This window comes from Rhinolophus sinicus, linkage group LG02 (assembly GCF_036562045.2).
Source record: "Rhinolophus sinicus isolate RSC01 linkage group LG02, ASM3656204v1, whole genome shotgun sequence".
In the NCBI taxonomy this organism is placed as follows: domain Eukaryota; kingdom Metazoa; phylum Chordata; class Mammalia; order Chiroptera; family Rhinolophidae; genus Rhinolophus; species Rhinolophus sinicus.
This window is the reverse complement of record NC_133752.1, coordinates 47,557,964-47,579,366: the sequence shown is the minus strand read 5'-3', so window position 1 is coordinate 47,579,366 and position 21,403 is coordinate 47,557,964. Positions and strand designations below refer to the sequence as shown.

Here is a 21,403-nt window from a genome sequence, read left to right as displayed (position 1 = left end):
AAGGGAAAGGGGCAAGAGAAAGTAACTCTTTTAGGTCTAGTTTTGGTCCTCTTACTGTTTGGTCTCGGAAGAACCCGTGCTCTAGTCCTAAATCAGTGGACCCACCTCTGAAATTAGACAACTGGGTTGGGAATTTTGTCCCCTCCTCTCAATCACACTAGGATTTAGGCACATAACAGGCTGAATTAAGCACCTAGGAGAGAATATAGCATCAGTTTTTATAAGAAAGGCCATCCTAGAAATTGTGTCCCAGAACTCAGAGCAGGCATTCAAGGGTGAATGTGGGAAGCCTCTGAGAGAGAAGCAAGAAGGAAAAGAGGAGTTGGACAGGGTCTGTGAGAGAGAGAACTGCCATCCCATTTTCTCTTTGTCCTCAGCAGTCCTTCCCTAGCTCTGTAAAACCCATCCTGGGTTATTTTTGGAGTGGTTTGTAAAACAGGGATGAGTGGTAGAAAATGATCAAAAAGGAAAGTAGAGGAATTCCATGGATAGGGTGGAAAAATTCACTCAGCCATTTAAATTAAAAGGTTGTGCATAAATCAGTTGTAGACTTCATTATAAACTACCTAATTGAAAACGTGGACAGCATTATGCTTTCTTGGATTAGATATAGCAGATACCTGACATAATCTGTTATCGTGTCAAAGAACATCTTCCCGATTTTCGTGTTTGAAATCTTTGCTTTTCCCAACATGGCCACACATGTTTGTAATGAATATATTGACCACCTTCGTGTTTGAATAATCAATGCAATTTTGTTTCTGGACTGTCATGTCCTGAGGAGTCATGAAGGTCAAGGTCTCAGAAAGCATTTAAGGAATGAACAAATTGGGTGTTTTCATTTGGGGAATGAACTGCGGGTGTTAAGGTAGCAGAGATTCAACAGTCGATATCCAAGGCCGAATGGTAGGGATAATAATAGCCCCATGTATTGTCTTCCATGTGTCAGGCAATGCGATTTTTAGTTCACTTATAATAATTTTATGTTCAAAACAATTCTGTAGTGTACCGTGATGACACTAATGACTCCCAGCTGGAGAGGACAGACCTATGGGATAAATGGGAAAATGGGTGGACACCTGACAAGGAAATATCTGGTGAGGAGAACTCCGATTGATTAAAAAGGATCAAGCAAATCTGAATCCATTATTAGAACATTATGTATAAATAATGGCAAGGGGTCAGCCAGCAAGTGAAGAATAGACTCTTGAAGAAACTGGTGGCAAAGACTAACAAAAAATTAAGGGTCTTCAGGGAAAAATCAATGATTCTCGTAGAATAGATGGATCAGCTTCCTGTTGAGTTTCCAGGAAGTTACTTAGCATCAATGACATTTTTGTAGTATTTTATTCCAGCCTCTTGGTCCCACCTTTTACAACTCCATTGGGTAAAGTACCTATGCATATACTGTATGTGTTTTATTTCCAGATCTCATAAAATCATATTAATAGTATTCCAGATTGCATTGAACATTGAACTATGAGATCTGAGCACTTCCATTTTTAAATAGCCCTCATTATCTCCAAAGGATCAAAATGTACGACAGATTTATGAGTATGTTATAAAACATTTGAACCTGAGTATTTACTTATAATATGCAAACATCAATGTATGCATTTTTCATGCTAGAGCCCTTGTGTGCTGTGATATGAAGCTCATCGTCAGGCAGAGGTACAGTTGAAGTCCTCTTGGAACATAAATATATTGAACGTTGATAATGAAAGACTAATTGATAACACAGAAATCAGGCAATTTTAATAATGCAATTTGTTTAGTATCACTACAGTAATTAAAAAAAGAAATAAAAATGTTTCAATATCTAAATTCTGTACTGGAAGATCCAAGGTTAAGATAAGGTCAGAGCATAGTTTATTAGTATTGTTAAAAAAGATCAATTAATTAAAATTGAGTTAATTATAGTGCAACTATATAGATAGGCTCATATAGCCACTTTAATGAGTTCTATTAAAGGTAGCAATAATAAGCTATTTTGAAACCAACTCAATAGTTTTTATAAGGAACCTACTATGCATGTGTCTCTCATGTCCCAGTTGGAAAAAACTGTAGTAGCAGGATATTTAGATTGTGGACTTTAGAAATAGCTGTGGCCCTGACTGCTCTGCAGAAGATTATTTACTGAATTAATGCTACGTGTGCTATTTGAGTAGTTACAATCAATATGTATTATTCCTCCCTGCACAACTCTTCCACCTTCAAAGAACAATATTTACACTAAAGGAGAGAGGACAGTCTAAGGCAAAGTTCCCCAGTCTTTTCTCAACTATTGGGAATCCTTTTTAATGTCAAAGTATTTAAATGTCTCCTCACATATAAATAGTTGAATTTTTAGTATCCCATTGATTAGTCAAAGGCATAATGACACAAAAGTTCTATGAATTTGGTAGTAATTTTCATTTTATTAGTTACAAGTTCTACATACATAGGGGCAATATTTGTGGATTTTTGTTTGAGCTTATGATGTTTCAGTTCTCAGACAAAGCTGCTTTATTCTTGTCCTTCCTCTCTCCTCGCTCCCCAGGATAGGGCCACTGGTATTGGAAATTTAGAGTAGGAAAAGACAGGTCCTCATGTTTCTGCAACTTCTCCTTGGGATGTTTATCTGAGCAGGAAATTGGAGAAAAGGAAAGTGGTTTACTATGGTGCAGATATCAATACTTTTGGCACCTACTTGCTCTTTCCATGAGAATGTTTTTCTTATAACTTATCACAAATTTCTACTTTATTTATTCGTATTTGTGATTGGCACAAAATTAAGTTACAGGAAGAATAAAGCTGGATATTTAGTATTTGTCCTAATTTTATGAATATTCAGAATTTATGTAATGAATAATTAAAAGACTCTTCATATAATAAGTAAATCTTGACTTTATTGACCTCAGGAATGACCAATGGTATTAATAAGCATCACTCAATTTAGATAATTTATTAATCTTCTTATTGCATCCTTTTAAGTAAATGACTTTTTTTATTTTAAAGATTCACACCTGCTCAAAAAACACAAAGTTCTGATAAATACCCATAGTTTGACTTACTAAAGATCATTAGTAGTCTAATAAGGGGTTATTCCATAAATTTGTCTTAGGTTTTAACAAAGCTGTGTTTTTATGGATTATTAGTTTACATTTGAGCATAGTATGCTTCATCCTGAAAAGGGCTCTTTTCATGAGGGATCCTTGCAGCTATTAAATATATGCAATCATAAGGACACTAATCTTACCTCAATACAATTCAAACGCAAATCTTTTACTATGAATAAGTTTATCCATATACAGTCATGTGATACCTAATGGCGGGATACGTTCTGAGAAATGCGTCATTAGATTTTGTCATCGTGCAAACATCATAGAATGCACTTACACAAACCTAGATGGCAGAGCCTACTACACACCTAGGCTATGTGGTACAGCCTACTTCTGCTCCTAGGCTACAAACTTATACAGAATGTTACTGTACTGAATACTGTAGGCAATTTAACACAGTGGTATTTGTTTATCTAGACATATCTAAACACAGGAAAGTCACAATAAAAATATGGTATAAAAGATAAAATAATGGTATATTTATTTAGGGCCCTTACCATGCATGAAGCTTGCAGGACTGGAAGTTGTTCTGGGTGAGTCAGTGAGTGACTGCGAGGGCCTAGGACACTAGTGTACACTACCGTCGACTTTATAAACACTGTACACTCAGGCTACAGTACATTCATAAACAATGTTCCCTTCAATAATAAATTAACCTTAGCTTACTGTAACTTTATAAACTTTTTCGTTTTTTAACTTTTCAACTGTTTCATAATAACATTTAGCTTAAAACACAAACACATTGTACAGCTGCACTAAAATATTTTCTTTATGTCCTTCTTCTATAAGTTTTTTTCCTATTCTTCTAAAAAATAGTTTTTATATTTTTACTTTTAGTTTAAAAAGTATTTTTGTTATTTTTGTTTTTTTAACTAAAACAAATCACACACATTAACCTAGGACTACACAGGGTCAGGAACATCAATATCACTGTCTTCCGCTTCCACCTCCTGTCCCACTGGGAGGTCGTCAGGTGCTGTCATCTCCTAAGATAACAATGCCATCTTCTGGAATACCTCCCAAAGGACCTCCTTGAGTCTTTTCTTGAGGAGGTATCACTCTTTTCAGAAATATGTCCATGGTAATTTGCATGGCTTCTTTTCTCTCTCTCTCTCTCTCTCTCTCTCTCTCTCTCTCTCTCTCTCATTCATTGATTTGCTTGTAAGCAGATAATTCACCATGAACATCCTCATTATTAATGAAAACCTTTTGGTGTTGGGGTTTATGTTTTCAAACTTTTCAAGGCGCTTATTGAGGGTCTGCAAAAGCTTCTGCTAACCCCTTCACTGTGAATTTTCTTGGTTCTTCTTTTTCTTCTCCTGCAGTTTCCTCTTCTTCAGTTCTATCTTCCTGTTCCAGTTTCAACAACTCAATTAGTTCCTCAGGAACCCCCTCTAGGAGCTCCTCAATGTCATCTCATCCACACCCAGGTTCAAGTTGTTTGCCATCTCAACCACAGCCTTGTTGATTTTTACAACCTCCTCATCCTTGACAAATCCTTTGAAGTCATGGACCAATCTCTTGAGTATCTTCTTCCAGCTGCCATTTATACTCTCCTTGGTGACATCACCCAAAGACCAAGCAAGGTTCTTGACACAACATATATGTAGTAATCCTTCCAGAATTGCATCAGTGTCTTCTTAGTGTCTTCCTCAATTGCAGCAATAGCCTAGGGGAATAATGTCCTTCTCCAATAGTAGGCCTTAAAAGCTGCTATAACTGCTTGATTTATTGTTTGGATCAAAGAGGTGGTGTTTGGAGGGAAAAATGCCACTTTGATATTGGAATGAAGATCACCAATAAAAGGAGGATGTCCAGGAGTATTATCAACATTAACCAAAATCTTGAAAGGTATGTTGTTCTCTGAACAGTAGTTCTCCATTACACTAGCATAACAATCCAGGAGGGCATCTTGGAAGAGGAGCTGGGCTGTCCATGTCTTCCTATTGCTCCTGCAGTATACTGAAAGTGTGTGCTTACTGATATGCTTTAAGGCCTGTGTTCTCACTGGGCCAGATCAGATAGGGTTTCAATTTATAGTCGGCAACATTGCCCCCAAGCAAGACTGTTACCCTGTCCTTAAAAGCATTGAAACTTGGCATTGACTTAGCCACCTTATGGATGAAAGCCCTTTCAGGCATCCATTTTCAGAACAGGGAGGTTTCATCCAAATTGAATATTTGCTCTGGCAAGTAATTTTCCTCCATAATCAGCTTATGTAGAGGTTCCAAAAATCTTTAGCTGCTTTCACATCAGCACTTGCAGACTCACCATTCACTTTCCCATTATGTAATGCATAACAATTCTTAAACTGTTTAAACCATCCAGAACTAGCAGTAAATTCAACATTGTAATCAGTTTCAGCATATTGTTTCAACATCATAAATTTTTGCTTTGGCCATGATCGTCATAGTGCTGAGAGGGATGTGCTTCTGTATCTGTTCTTCAGTTAAGGTCATTAGAAGTTTCTCTTTGTCAGATCTAGGACTTCCTCAAAATTTTTTTAGTCTTGTTGCCTTCAATGAAGCAGATCCTTTAATAGCTTCTATAACTTTGTTCTTATTCTTCAAGATCGTAGGTATGGTGGAATGGGACATACCTGACTCATGAGCGGTAACTATCACTGATTTTCCACCTTCGTAATCCTTAATCACTTTTGATTTTGTTTCCAGGTTAATCACTCAATGTGGCCTCTTAATGGGAACATTAGCAATGGATTTTTTACACTTAGGGCTCACGATGAACAAAACAACACGAGATTAAATCAAGCACTAGAGAAAATGATGCAATCAAGGGACAAGGTAAACAAGATGCATGAGGCTACTGCCAGTGTAACATGGCATACTGTTTTATAGCAAACATTTTTTTAAGAAATAGAAAGAGTAGACTCTAAAATAACAATAAAAATATAGTAAATACGTAAACTGGTAATATAGTTGTTTATTATCATTTTCAAGTATTATGTAGTGTCCATAAGTATATGTACTACATATGTATAGTATGTAATTGTATGTACTACATATGGGTCTGACAATTAAGTTCCCGAACTTGTCACAATGATGTTGCTAACCTTTTTTTATATCAGAGGGATTATTCATTATGAATTTGTACCAACTGGACAAATAGTTAACCAAGTTTACTATTTGGAAGTGCTGAAAAGGCTGCATGAAAAAGTTAGATGAAAACGTCCTGAACTTTTCACCAACAATTCATGAGTCTTTCATCACGACAATGTCTCACAGAGCACTGTCCGTGAGGGAGTTTTTAGCCAGTAAATAAATAATTGTACTGTAACACCCACCCTACTCACTTGATCTGGCCCCCAATGACTTCTTTGTTTACCCAAATATAAAGGAAATATTGAAAAGAAGACATTTGATGACATTCAGGACATCAAGGGTAATACGACGACAGCTCTGATGGCCATTCCAGAAAAAGAGTTCCAAAATTGCTTTGAAGGGTGGGCTAGGTGCTGGCGTTGGTGCATAGCTTCCCAAGGGGAGTCTTTGAAGGTGACCATAGAGATATTCAGCAATGAGGCATGTAGTACTTCGTCTAGGATGAGTTCGTGAACTTAATTGTCCGATATTGTATGTGTATAGCATGACTGGCAGCTCAGTAGATTAGTTTGTACTAGCATCACCACACACATTGAGTAATGTGTGTGTTATGATGTTAGGACGGCTACTATGTCACTAGGCGATAGGAATTTTTCAGTTCCATTATAATCTTATGGGACCACTGTCATATATGTGGTCCATCACTGACTGAAACGTCGTTGTGGTGCATAAGTGCATATTATATAAAATTGTATACTTCAGAAACATAACCAATAATTACAAAGTCAACATGAGTAAAACTTGAGTCAATTAAGAGCATATTTGCATTCAGAGTATTGAATTTTTGGCCCACTGCACTTTATGTTTAGAAATCATTGTGTTTGCAAGATAACCTCTAAATATGATAAACTATTAAAAGAAGTTGCATGTAGACAAGGCTAAATTTACATAAGCATTTCAGTTCTAAAGTGGGCATTTTTAATTACTAAAATTAAAGAGCAACTTTGCTATATTCTTTTCATTGAAATAAAAATATAAATACCTAGTCTCAAAAGTTCTAAATTAATACAATATTTGTGTGCAAAGATATTATTTTAAGCAATCATTTGATCTATTTTTATAATCCAATAGGGCACATCATGAGGAATTAATGTTATTTTATATATGGCAAGTGGCTTAATCTTAAATATTTGTTTTATAACATTTTATAGTCTTAAATATTTGTTTTATAACATTAATTTTATAAAAGGCCTAATTAAATTAATAATTTTTATAGTGATCCCAAGAAGGCAAAGAGAAATGGGGTAAGGGGGAAGGTAACTTTTGAATCATTTTTAAGCCTACAGATTGCATTTCTCTAAATTTTGTCATGTTTTGCCTTAAAGAAGTATGGGAAACTTCAATGCAAATATATATAGTTTTAGAATTTCATAAGCAGTTAAAGCTAGAGATTAAAATACAAGGGTTTTGTTTCTGTTGCAGGCTTTCCTAATGTAGTGTTCAATTAGAAAATATTTTGAGGTTTGTAAAAAATTTTCAAAAGATTTGATACTATCACTACATTCTTGTCACGGATTTAAAAACAGTGAGTTTTTTTTCTATTGTACGATTCAAAACCAGAGATTCTGTGTAATGCATGCTAAGAAAACCCCACTGAGTAAGTCCCTGGAAAATCTTCACAGTACATATGCCCATTGTCTTATGGTCTATAAAGCAATGTGTTGAAAATTTAAAGAACAAATGAGCAAAAATATAAAATATGGCAAGATGTCTTTACATACTGGTTTAAAGTCTAGGCTAGGATCTGTCTCAAATAATGATACATTACCATATAAAGAGTCAGTCTTTTGTTTGCCTGTGAAGATGATGCCAGTAGTACCTTTCAGAGGCTGGATATGAGCCAAAAGTAAATGTCTATACTGTGCATTACCTTAGAGGAAAAAGGGAAAATTTACTCTTGTCACCAAAGGTTGTTGCCACCAGTTCAATGCCAACAGCAGTCCTCAATCTGAAGCGCAGTGAAGAGAGAGACTTAATTCAGTGAAAAACAGCTCAATTGTGAACCGTTTAGTTTGTGGAACAGCTCGGCTGTGAGACAGCTCAATAGAAGTGGCTCAGGAGAGGTAGCTCAGGGAAAGTGGCTCCGGAAAGATGGCTCAGGTGTTACAGTTCTGGGAAAACACAGTCTTCCATGGAAACTGAAAGTGTGCTCTGTTGAGGCAGAGGTGAAGCTGGTTTATTTAGAGAAGAGTGCCTGCTCCCTGCCCATGATTGGTCTATTTCTATGCAAGTGAGGATTTCAGGTCCTCACAGTTTGATTGGCCCAAATAGCACCATCATGATTGGTCACAATGAAGCCACTCTGATTGGTGCAAATGAGGATGTAGCTGCTGCAGCCCTGATTGCCCGGGACAGATCTTTAGCCCACTGATTGATTTATGAGCCTCAGTACTCCTTTATAACGATTGGCACAAATGGCAGGAAAAGGGTGCATGAGGGAGGCAGCTCGGTTCGCTTTTACCTGAAGTGCAGAGTGCATGGGAGGCCCCTGTTTGGCAATGACTACCACACTCTGTAAATTTGAGCCCAGTTAGCTACTAGGCAGGGATATAGGTAAAATTTATGTTGATGATGTACATTTATGTACCGGTTAAAGTCCAGGCTTCACACTTGAGGCTCTGCGTCTCTCCCCAGCAGGATCAGTGGAAATCCCCTTCCCGCTGAGCCTCCCATCGACCCCTCACAGGGTACAGAGCAGCTTATGCCTTCTCCTTAGGGCTTATTGATGTATTCCTGCTACAGATCTCAGTGCTACTGTCTACTCTCTTAACCTGGTGGCTTTAGTCTGCTCCAGGGTTGGACCTGGAAGGCACAGCTGGGTTTGATCTTGCTCTTGCTGATGATGGCGTCTACAGATGCTGAGTACCCCACCTGCAATCCAGGCCAGAGAGGCTTTCTCCAAGCTTATTTTAAAATTATTGTATTGGGCTCCCCAAAGGGTGGTCTTGGTCTCTGTCTTTTGTTTGTTTGTTTGTTTTTGAAATTTCCTTTCTTGTGGAACATGGAATCATTTTCCCAAAGTTTGATTCAGAGGACATTTGAATGAACACATTTGATATCCCATCCAAAAGCATCCTTCTTTCTTAAAAATTCGTCATTGTCTTGGGCTGAAGTCTTGGAGTTTCAATTTACATTTCATGGGACAATTCCCACTAGAGCCACTGTCATGCAGGGAGTCACGCGGGGTCTCCAGTCCCGCTCCCCACCTAAGAATGCAGGATACAGTGAAGCCAAAGAGGAACACTCACGGAGCCATAGGTAGGGGAGTCATACCACTATATTCTCGCTGGCGGCTGGGTTGGAGACACAGGAAGCAGGAGCCACACTGTCTGCAACCCACTGTCCTAACAGCAATCCACGCTTGCCAGCCACCATCTTCTTGCTAGCCCCCCATTTTTCTCTGCTAGCGTAGCCATGGCAGTTATATTAGTGGCCAGTGGCTCATTGGTTACAGCTGATGTCCAACTAGCCACAGCTGATGGCCATCCAATCACAGTTGATGGCCATTTTCTACCTGAGCCAGCACCTTTCCACGTGAGGCTGAGAGCCTGGAAACTGCACTGATGGCTATGTCCCCACAGCCACTTAAAAGCTTCTTTTACTGATCTCTTCATTCTTGAATAAAACACACAGTCCAGAGAGTCTTCCGTTGAAGTTACCTAGAATAGACTGCTCAGCATTTAGAAGCTCCACCATTTGTCCTTCTCAGCCTCCAGCCCATATTAATTACTCCCAGCCTAACCTCTTTACTTTTGCATAGTAAGCCTCTACAAAACTTGCTTCCTACTAATTTCAAACTTTGAAAAAGTTGAGAAATTAGAGACAAGAAAATAAACGGAGAAGATAATAACTTTGCAGTATGTATGTGGGGGCAGAGCCCCAGAAAGTAGTTTCCAGGCTCTCGGCCTCACATGGAGGAGTGCTGGCTCGGGTAGTAGATGGCCGTCAGCTGTGGCTGATTGGCCGTCAGCTGTAGCCAGTTAGCCAATTAGCCGCTAATATAACTGCTGTGGCTACGCTAGCAGAGAGAGAAGAAGAGAGAAGAGAGGAAGAACGGGGGCTAGCAAGAAGATGGCGGCTGGGCTGGCAAGTGTGGATGGCGGTTTGCGGACAGTGTGGATCCAGCCTCCAGTGAGAGTATAGTGCCGCCAGAGAGAATATAGTGGTATGACTCCCCTGCCTATGGCTCCGTGGGTGTTCCTTTTGGCCTCACCATATCCTGCGTTCTTGTGTGGGGAGCGGGACCAGAGACCCCCCAAGGCCTCCCTGCATGACAAATGGCGCAGCGAGCAGGGTCTCCCGCATGACAATGTATGTATGTATGTATGTATGTATTATTTATTTATTTAGTTTCCTTAATAGCCCACATCTTGAACTGCCTTTTGGTCGTTGTGTTCTTGATGTATTCTCCTAGTTTATTTTGAACATCTTTCAAAAATTACATTATTTTCATTGATTTTCCAGGAATTTTATTTGGTAAATTTTCAAATATTGAGGAACTAGTTATCCTCAATTCTATTTCTTACACGATCAGCCTCTGCCTATCTTTTCTATGTCTTAAAAAGCAAATTTACCATTTCGATTTTTCTTTAGTTTCACTTCAAGATTTTAAAACCAATACTTATTTCTCAGGAACTAATTTTCAAGTTTTTAAATTATCTAAACTACTTGCTGTTTTTTTTTTTTTAATATTTCCGCCTGATTTTTGGCCAATTCACTGTTCATTAGCACCACCAACAGATGGTGAGCACAGAGAGAACAAGAGAGAACACTTAATTTTCCTGTTTGTTGGAAACTTGAAAAAACATTTTGGTAGGATAGGACATTAAAATGAATACCTAAAACGGAATTTAAAATTGGTCTGTGGGAGGATGACACTCTTCCTTCTCACAAAAGAATATAATGATAACAATTATTGTCAAGCCCTTGACCAGTATAAGTGATATGTGAAAGGGAAATTTTGCTGTCTTTTGCATAGGAAGATGCTGCTGCTGACACTTTAGTGAAAAGAATCCAGAATCTGTACTCAGGTGGCCTAAATTCAAGTCTTATCTTCATGTCATTAGCTTATGTGATCCCGAGCAAGGTGTGTGTACTGTTTCTTTCTGTTCTCTCTTTTGTAAAATGTAAGCAACAATAGATTTTTCATAAGATTGCTGCAATGAACAAACATCACATATAGGAAGGTACCTTAAAAACTCTAAGCACTATTTCTATTATTTATTTATTAGTAGTAGTATTGTTAATGTGTTTGAATGAGTTACTTTGATTCATATACACTTTCTTATTTAGTTTTCATGCAAAATAGTTTACTAAGGCGATGGTTATGTCTACACTCTGTGACAATAAAACATTTTATTCCCTTGATAACCTAATTGGCTTTAAGTGACTTAAAGTAATGACCTCAGCTCCAAGTCTCTAGTTAACTGAGATACAGCACAAACCAGGAAAATAACATTTGCTCAAGCATGGGATCAATTGTACCTAATATCCAAGTCCATTAGCAGCTTTAATAGCTCAACTTTGTGTCTTAGACTGTGTATTTTCTACCATTGGGAGGAGAATCTGTAGTGAATTAAAGGTTCTTCTCTAAGTTTCGAATTATCTAAAACTAGATAAAGCAGGCACTGCAGACAGGAAGAAAAATGGAAACGGAGGCAAAAAAAAAAAAGTACATCCATTATTTAAAGAGCTTGGAATATGATGAAAATAAGATGAAATGAGGAAAAGTTTGGAATGATGAAAATAGGATGAAATGAGGATTTCCCAGGCAGATGATAAGGCTTGGACTGTACATGACACTGCAATTAGACACAAGTAAAGAACCTATGGATAATTTACTCTCTGTCCACTTGAGTATAAAACATAGGAAACTGTTTTTAAAGTCATGCATAATTTAAGTAGTCTATAAGTAAATAATTTTGGGGAGCAGAGTGGTTTTATTTCTATTGCAGTATATAATTTTCTGAAAAATGCAAAGTTAGGACAATTCCAACATGATAGTAAACTTGAAATCTATAAAATGGTATGGGTATTGAGAGTAAGCGCATCTTGCTGTTAGTCAGGTACTCAAATGGAATTAGATTTTAAAATATTTTAAATTTCATGCCAGTTTTATATTAAGAGCTGAGTCCACAAGTGGAAAGTTGCATGCCTGGGGGAACGTTTCACTTTATGGGTGTGCATGTGTGCTGTGAATGTGCATGGTGTGCGTGTGTGCCTATACTCATGGGTGAGTAGAGAAAGGATATGGTGAGCTGAAATGTGAATGACGGGAAAATAAAGGCTGTCTTTGAGAAATTGTGAGTCAGCAAGAACAAAGAAACTCTAGAATACTGAGAGATTTATAAATGGCCACTGAAAGTATAAGCCAGAAGATTTTTCTGGGAGCCAACTTGGGGAGAATCTGCATTATCTTGGAAGGGAGAGTTTAGAGAATCCAGTAAACTCTTGAGGCTTGGTCAAACAGCATCAAAGGAAACTGTTTTAATTGGAAATTGAGGTTTTAATTTAGGGCCCAGGCCAAAAGAACCTGGCTTTGGTTCCTAATATGATCCAAATCTTTATATTCTTCACACACAGAGGTGAAGAAACAGTGAGACATGTTCAAATTATATCTAATTTGAATCTAATTAACCATATCTCTAAATGGTGAGATTATGGCAATTTAAAATGTCATCTTATATTTCTTTGTGGCTTCCCAGTTTCATGTGTTGAGCATACATTAATTTTGTAATTAGACAAAAATATAACAAACATTCTTGACAATACATTTACTCATGGATTTTTTTTGTACCATCTACTCTGGGGGTCCAGGAGACAATGGAGTTTGCCTTGGGCTGCCATCAAAAATATGTCAGTTCAGTAAGAGCATAGTGGTGGTTGATACTGTGTTCCACTCGAGATCTAAATGGTGACATATCATGCTCTTTAAAGCTCTTGACTGATAGCAGACCTGTGATGGAATTATAGAGGTAGGAAGGAATCCATGGCTATTGTAGTCCTTTGCTCTTTCTCTTCTTTAATGTCTTTCTCATAGGGATTTAGCTGAGTTGATTCAGTCCCACCATTTTAATAGGAGGAGTGTAATGCTTTTCCCTGAATCATGTGATCCAAAGTATTGGGGGGAGGGTGGGCACAATCTCTCTTAATCTCTTTCCACCTTATTTTGCTAAGACAAAATTACACTTTCTCAAAAAGGAACTTCCATGAGGAAATTAAAAAAACCAGAAACAAAACCAGACATTTTGCAACAGACATGCTTTAAAGCGTAGCCTTCTATCTTCATCCTGAAATCAGATCTTAGCATATTTTAGTACCCACACAAATTCTACATTGTTGGTGAGAGCCCGAAGGAAATGTTAGGATTCTGGCAATTCTTGACTATTCAGTTTTGTTACTGTGTTTTTTGCCCTCTTAGGAATTTATGTTTTCACTAAAGAAAACACAATTAAAAAGTTCCAGTATCTGATGTTAATGGACAAATGGGTAACATAACAATACATTACTCTATGCTAAGGTTTTCAAAGAATGTGCAGGCAATCTGGTGGAAAACTACAATTTTTAAGTTAATGGAGTACATTAAAACACATTTTTAATCCATACTTGTATATTAGTACCATTTGACCCATATACTTGAAATATTAGACAAAGTGATTGTACAAACTCTTGCTGAGTTTTGTCTAATTTCCAATCAAAGAGGCCTGACCACAAGAGCATCCAAGGGGCTTTGTCTATGGATGGATGCTTTTCCTGTCATTGAATCTGGCAATACTGATACTCAATTTGTCCAAGTGTAGTGAGGCCATGATCATCTTTCTCCCCTCCTTTATTCCCTCCTCCTCCTCCTCTTCTTCCTATTTCATCTGTAGGTCCCTGAAATCCCTCTGGTCCTGGAGGTATTACACATCCCCTTTGTAAATCTGAGGGTCCTCAAACCCTTGCCTGCCTTTTACATGGACCTTCCATAGACTCTTCTTCTGGGGGTGTCTATGACTTTAGAATCCTGGAAAACTAGCCTTCACCCTGGAATCATTTGTGGATTTTGTAGAGTTCATCTGAAGCATGCCCTTGACTCAGAATTGAGTTGACTGATAAATATCAGCTTTAAGAACAGCTCTGGGCCAGTTCTTACCAGAGACCCTGTGAACTGAATGACAGAGACCACCCTCCCTGGAGTCTGTATCAGAAGCATCAGCATCATCGTTTGCTTAGAATCTTTCAAGTCTCTTGTTTAAGAGTTTATTTCTCCTTTAAAGTTGCTACAATATGTATGAAGGATGTTTCCCAGTCCCAATTAATCCACAAATAAGAGAGGACTAACGTAGTCTGAGTCCTGTGAACAACCAAGCTTTTCTAGTTCAGGTTATGCTCCCTTATAACAAAGATCTTTGCTAAATCCCTAAGGGGCTTCTAGTGAAGGAATAGAGTGACCCTTCTCTTTCTTTGGAGATGTGGAAGGGGAAGAGGAGGCTTGTATTGGTAGCTGCATCTCCCCTCTGCTTAATCCCCAAGTGACAATCTTATCCTTCAGTTGTACACTCTAGTTTAAGATAATCACATACATCACACAGGTCAATGAAGTGATGTCAAGAGGAAAGGGAAGGAGACAGAATCAGGAGACATGAAGGAAAAAGGCCTTAGTTAGATACAAGGGTGTGCCACTGAGGCATGCCTTAATCTTTTGGATTGGGGACTACCCACCAACTACCTTGAGTTCAACTTTGTATTGTCTTGACTCTAAATTGCTTGTAATAATAACTGTTAGATACTAAGATACTGGCATGATAGGTTCCTTGTATTTTTCAAATCACTATCTTGAATCTATCTCTTCACTCTTGTCTTCCTGAGGCTTTTGAGTCGACCACGTGAGTGCAAATTTCATTTTGGTTATTTTCATTGTCTTCCAGCTTTCATCGAAAACTTCCCATTGGCATTTACCTGCCAGCGTGCAGCTAGAACACATAAAGCCATGTTAGTTGATGAAGGTCATTTATTCTCACCAATTAGAAAATAAGCTATATTGCTTCTGGCAAGCCATTACACACTTTTTTTTTTTAAAAGGCTGGGGCAGTTCACTAGGAAGAAAGACTCCAAAAAACCAGAGAAAGAGGATAAAAGAGAAAAACATATCAGAGTCCACACAGACTTTTATTTTTGGTGTTTCTTTAGATGTGTGCTCTTCTTCCATATAACTGGAGATCTCTAATGAGGCCACTCTTATTTTGTGTCTTAAAGAAATCTGGTGATGATTTCTAAAGTATCTAAAGCAGAGATCTTTATAAAGCTTTTTGAAACAATTTGAGACGGTATTCCAGGTAACCGATATGTAAAATCTAGATTTGAAAGAGATTTTTTTTTTTGGTGGTGGTATGAAGAAAGGGTGCTGCATCAGCAAAATGTTTACTTATTCTGTCCTCTTTTCTTCATACTGTGTAATTCTGACACCTCTTAAACCATGATAAGGAAGTAATTATACTTTGAATTTCTCGAAGGATCTAACTAAAGGGCATCCATCTCAATAAGCATTTCTAGGAATCCAGGTTTAATGAACCAGGTAATTCTGATCGAGAAATAAGATTTTACAGAGAGCTGAGGGAAGAAAGTAAAACCAGAGTGTTTGGGGGGTTTGCCTAAGAAATGTGGACCTCCTTGAGGTCAGGACACCTGTATTTTCCATCCTTCTTGTACCCACAGCCCCAGATCTGTGACCAACACGTATCTGTGCTACACATGAAATGAAATGAGTGATGGCAGCTGCGGAGGGACCAAGAAAGGGCGGGCTCGATCTGGTCGTCCAGGGGAAGGACGCCCGGCGGTGATAACCGAGATAACCGAGCAATGAAGCATTGGGCGAGGGCGAGGCTCCTCCCGGCCTCCCCAGTAGTGCGGCTCGAGTCTTCTGAAGCTGCCAGTTGCCAAATGAAATCTGAAACCCCGAGCTGCGTCTGAGGGTTGGCTCCGCTCAGTTGTTCCAGCCTCTTGTACTGTATATTTACTCATTCACACACAATCACTCTTTCTAACTTCTGGGATTCTTCTTCGCGCAACTGCTAGGATTTCTCAAGTGCATGTGGCAACTCAGCCCAGCTCGGGGTGGAAACCGGCGGGGCCCCGCAGGGTCTCGGAGGCCAGGGTAGCTGTCAAGGCTGCAGCGGGGACCGGAGAGGACCGAGGCGCGGGCGGCTGGGGGAAAACGCCCACAACTTTCCACCCCAGCCGCAGCTCTTTCGGCCGCGGTGTGTTTCTTCCCAAACCACAGACAGCTGCGGAGCAACCAAGTGCATGGGGCGCAACACTTCCCCTTGTTGTGGGAAGTGAAGGAGCCGTCCCACACTCTCTTGCTCTTTTCCTTTCTTTCGGCTTGTCCTGGGAGCCTTTTCCTTCGGAGCAGCCGCTGTCCCGCGTCTGTCGGAGTTCGGAGCAGGGTAGGTGACGCCGCCACAGGGGTGTGGGTCGGGGCCACCGCGGAAGCCTGGGACGCGGCCTTGAGGACGCGCGGGGTTCTGAGCACAGCTGCGTCCGGCAGGGAAGGGGGCTGTAGGGGCGAGGAGCGATCGCAGGAATTCCCGTGCTGGTGCAGAGTGTGTGTGTGTGTGTGTGTGTGTGTGTGTGTGTGTGTGTGTACGTGTGTACGTACTCGCGCGCGCTCGCGCGTGTGTGATGAGAAACAATGCTCTTTTATTAAGGATAAAAACGGCGCAAGCTGGTAGTATGTGTTTAAATAGAATTAGTACAAAACTGTGCAATTCTGTTCCCTCTCTTACTGTCCAGCCTCCATTCCTCCCTGCCTGTTTCTGTTAGTGCCTTATGAGTTTCCTAGATAACAGAGGTAGGTTTCAGTAATAAACACTTTTATTGCAAACACAAAGCGTTAGGAAATCTTTGGTGAATTTTAACCACCCAAAAGGTTTTGTCTAAGTTTTGAAGAAGGTAACTTTTTGAGGAAGCATCCATCCTCTCTTGAGGACAAATATGTAATATGTTCTCATTAAAAAAATACTTCAGACTGGGTTTCTTTAGCAAGTCCCCAAATAGGAGGGGAGATAATGTTCCACTGGGTTCCTTAGACTTTCAATATCAACTAGTATTGGGGAGACCAGACTCCCTTGTAGTCTATTTTAATTCATCTGAATTAAAAGATCATCTCCAAGTAATTAGTTTCCATCATAGTTTACTTTGTCACACTTTTTTTTTTTTTTGAACTTAGCAAGACATCATTTCTTCTCTTTCTAAAAGGAGGAAGTAAATAAATCATGTTGGGTATTTGAAATACAAAAGTTGTAAAGGGTTTGCTTTTCCATAAGTAAAACAATATGTGTTGCTGTGTCTACTAAGACAAAAAATCCAGGTATATTTACAGTAAAGAACTTTGCTCAATTACTGAGAAGAAGATGGACAGATGGATTAAATGCAAACAATCTGTCCCCTGCTTCTTGTTAGAATGCAAAACCAATCCTTAAGGGCAAGAATGGATGTTGGTATTAAACTGGGCATCATAAAACATAAAACAAACAGAATTAATATATTAGTAAAGCCAGAAAACAAATATAAAGCCACATAAAACTTGTTAACGTCCCTTTCTCCCTCTTAAATTTCTTAGTACTTCCTCTTCTTTGGGGATATTTCAACTTCTAAGAGAGCCCAGTAATTCAGTTCCCCTTTTTGCCTTCCCTGAGTGCTTGATCTTCAGGTAGCAAGTCTAGAAATCTGTTCTCTTTAGAGCCATTGCTAAGTTGTCAGAAAATTCACCTTAAACATCTTGTAGAGCCAAGATAGTGACAAAACTTTAAAATAAGTAAGTTTCCTACCACTCAGAGGAAGTATGGTATGCACTTGGTGGAAGACCTTTAAGTGGGAAGAAGGGATAACCTGTTTTTTTAGATCTGGAATTTAGTTGAGGTATGGGTAAGGAATATGCAACTAGCATGATAAAAGGAAAGATAATCTATAATCCTTTTTACATGTAAGAGGTTGTTGAAACTCAGTCTGTCCTTGGCTTTCAACTATATTATTTGGTTTTATTATTTAATTTTAGGGATTTGGATTTGAGAGGGGGATGGTTTCTCAGTAATGTTCCTTTGGGCTGTGAATTTGAATCATTTTGAAAATACAAACCTGATAGTAAATGGGGAAGAATTAAGTTCTCAAAAAAAAAAAAAAAAAAAAAAAAAAAAATCACTGCAGAACAAATAGCAAAGCATCTTTCCAGGCCAGAGCATAGCTTTAAGCATAAAAATGAAAAGTGTTCTTGGCTAAAATCCCCAGTGAAAGCCTTTCAGGTTTTGCTCAGGATAGTAATGGCCCAAGTTCTGAGAATTTTCATCCAGGCACGATATTATTAACTTTGTGATCTTGGATTCTCCAGGGTGAAGGGTGGAGGTTAAAGGAAGTGGGGGGTGGGGCAGGAAGGGTGAGGAATGTGCAGCAGGTGGCAATAAGTGCTTTGAGTCTTAATACTTTGCTGTTTTGGCCACAGCCTGCTTCATGTTTACAATCAGTGCCCTGAGTAGTTTTGCTGTGACCTACTGGGCAATGAAGTGTGTTTTCTTTCTGGCTCTATTAGTGCCCAGGTTGGTTTCTCAGGGCTGAAAGCAGGAGGAGCTGCTGCATTTGGTTCCTGTTCTTAGTGTTTGCAGTGCTGTACGATCACCTCAGTTATCTGTAGTTATTCTGCGGTATTTTCTAGCCATTGGTCAAGAGTTCTTTTCCTATAAGTTGAGCTTAAGTAATGCCGATTCCTTCTTTCTGTCATGGATCAGTTTTGGTAAAGTTGTGCTTTGGAAAAACAAGATGAGGTTAGTGGAGAGAGCTTCAGCTTGAAGCCCAGTAGAAGGGACCACCACCCAATTGGTCACACATGGGTGTGAAGAAGGTTGATGATAAGATTCTGAGGTATCCATTCTACACTGATAAAATTACTGAGGAAAAACACAGAAGAGGTTTAAAATAGAAAGAAAACAAAACAAAAAAATACCTGTTCATTCTTAAATCCATGGTTGAAGGATTAAGATTCTCCTAAATAGAGAAAATTATTTAAAAATAAAATTGTAAATAGTCAACTTAGCCATGAAGTTTATGCTCTTCATATGAAGAGTTGGTGCCTCATATTGAATCTCGCCATGGGAGCTACGTGGACTCACTTTACAAGATCATGATGGTTTCAGCATCTAACCTAAAGCACATTTGGAAGTGAAATTATTATTGTGATGAAGAGTCAGAGAATGTTAAGTTTTTGGAGGTTATTGTGAACATGTGTGCTTTTAAATAGCATCTTCATTCTACGGTGGCATTGCTGCAATCAATCTTTATAAAGTGCAGATCTAATTGTGTCAGTCCCTTGTTCTAAAGGTGGATCCTGGTGACCTAAAACATGAACTCTAAACTCTTTAGCGACTCAGAGCTCTTCAAAGCTCTTCCTTTTTAGCTTTCTCTTCCCCTCACTGTTCACACTTTTGATTTCACCAATTTTCATTCTCCTGGAATTCCCTTTTCCTGGAAAGTCCCTCTTGAGTCTTCATGGTCCACTGCAAGTGGAATTTCTTTTTGTAGAATTTACCCAATTTCATGCAGGAAAAATTAATCATTTTATCATGTCTGATTCTATGGTTTTTGAGCATACTTTGAATATTAATTTTTATGTGTCTCTCCCACAACCAACTACAGTGAGTTCCTTAATGGGTATATTGGTGATGGGGGACTCACCTGTGCCCTAGTGCCCAGCCCAGTATCTGAAATACATAGTAGACATCTGTTAAAGTTTCCTTAATAAATGAGTAAGCAGAGTCATGAATGAATAAAGTACTAGTGGACTCCAATTTATGCAGATAGTTATTTCCCAAAGGTCCATTTGAAAAATGTCTATTTGGACTCACAGTTCATTTTGCAAAAGTAATAATGCTACAAAACATGATTCACTTTCCAGACTAGTCCACACATGCCTATTTAATTCCTACAATAGATGAAACATTGTGCGTTTGCAATTATAAAGCAAAATCAAAACATAACAAAAAAACTACTCTGAAATCATCTTTTTCTTTTGGAAATCACAAAGTATTCTTGAGATGAAAGATAATACATTTTCCACAATTGCTTTTTTATATAATACTATAAAATCTGTAATCCCAGTGGGAGGTCTTGGATTTGGCTGTGATGAGGACTAGTAATATAGTTAAATTTGAAGATTCTGTTGCCTGTGAAATGGGCAGTAATCTTAATTACTCAAACAAAATAGAAATACTAATTTTGACTAATAATTATCTTGAATGTTAGCGCTTGGGGAAATTGGATATAACTGAAGGAGAATATGGAGGTGGATGCAGAGGAGGCAATTCAGAGGGGCACCTTCTTTCATGTTACTTATTCGTATATATTGATCTTTTTGTCTCATTTGAGTACTTAGGCAAATCTGAGGTATCTTTCTGAAAAAAACACTGTCTTTTCCCACAGCAATTTCTGCTGCCTAACATACATAATAAGGTGGGGTTTCACTCCATTTGAGCCAAAATACAAGTGGGCTCATTTCATTGTCAGAGCAGTGATACCTTTGTCATTTGCATACCTGCTATTTAGCATGTGGATATTTTTCAATCAAGAATGCATACTTGTGTTTCTGGCATTAGTCAGGGATCTTAAGTTCAAGTTGCTCTAATATAATATCTCTGAGAAGGCTGGAAGAACAAGCATGGATATTTAAGAGTAATAGTCTACTAGGGTTTCGCAACCTTCCATGCTCTCTGTTTTTATCAAATAACATGCCCACAAATGTGCCTACCCTAATCACATTACAACACCTTTTGGTTACATTATCTTCATTACACTGTGCTTTAATATAACTATTTTTTACTGAAAGTCAATATAAAAGTGATGGGTTTCATGGAAAATATCTTGGCACTTTTTGTTATGTATTTCAATATTCCTTATGTAAAGATCTCAGTAAATTCATCTTTGTTTTCACTGCTTTAAAAAGTGTGTCTGTTCTAATTAGCCGCTGTTGTTTCTTTTATTAGCAGAAAAAGGAGACTAAGAAATTTTGGCTTGTCATCAAAGAAGCTCAGAACTAAACTTGATGCTCAATTGCATCAAGTCAAGGTGTTCTGATTACATGATTTGCAAACTTTTAAAAGCTTTATTTTAGTGGACATACCATACCAATACTATTTAATTCAAATTCATTATGAAAAT

The 21,403-nt window shown here is 38.5% G+C and overlaps 1 protein-coding gene across 2 annotated transcripts in view; it reads left to right on the top strand.

The window, feature by feature from the left end:
- The window catches only part of ARHGAP24 (Rho GTPase activating protein 24), a 697,105-nt gene that overhangs the window by 232,456 nt on the left and 443,246 nt on the right, over nt 1-21,403 (top strand). Inside the window, exon 1 of one of the 2 annotated variants that reach the window (XM_019731289.2) lies at nt 16,224-16,647. The exons of the other annotated variant lie outside the window; for it this stretch is intronic. The gene's annotated coding sequence lies outside the window, so the exon portion shown is untranslated. Of the gene's footprint in view, nt 1-16,223; nt 16,648-21,403 lie in introns of those variants that run through there. 2 annotated transcript variants of the gene reach the window in all.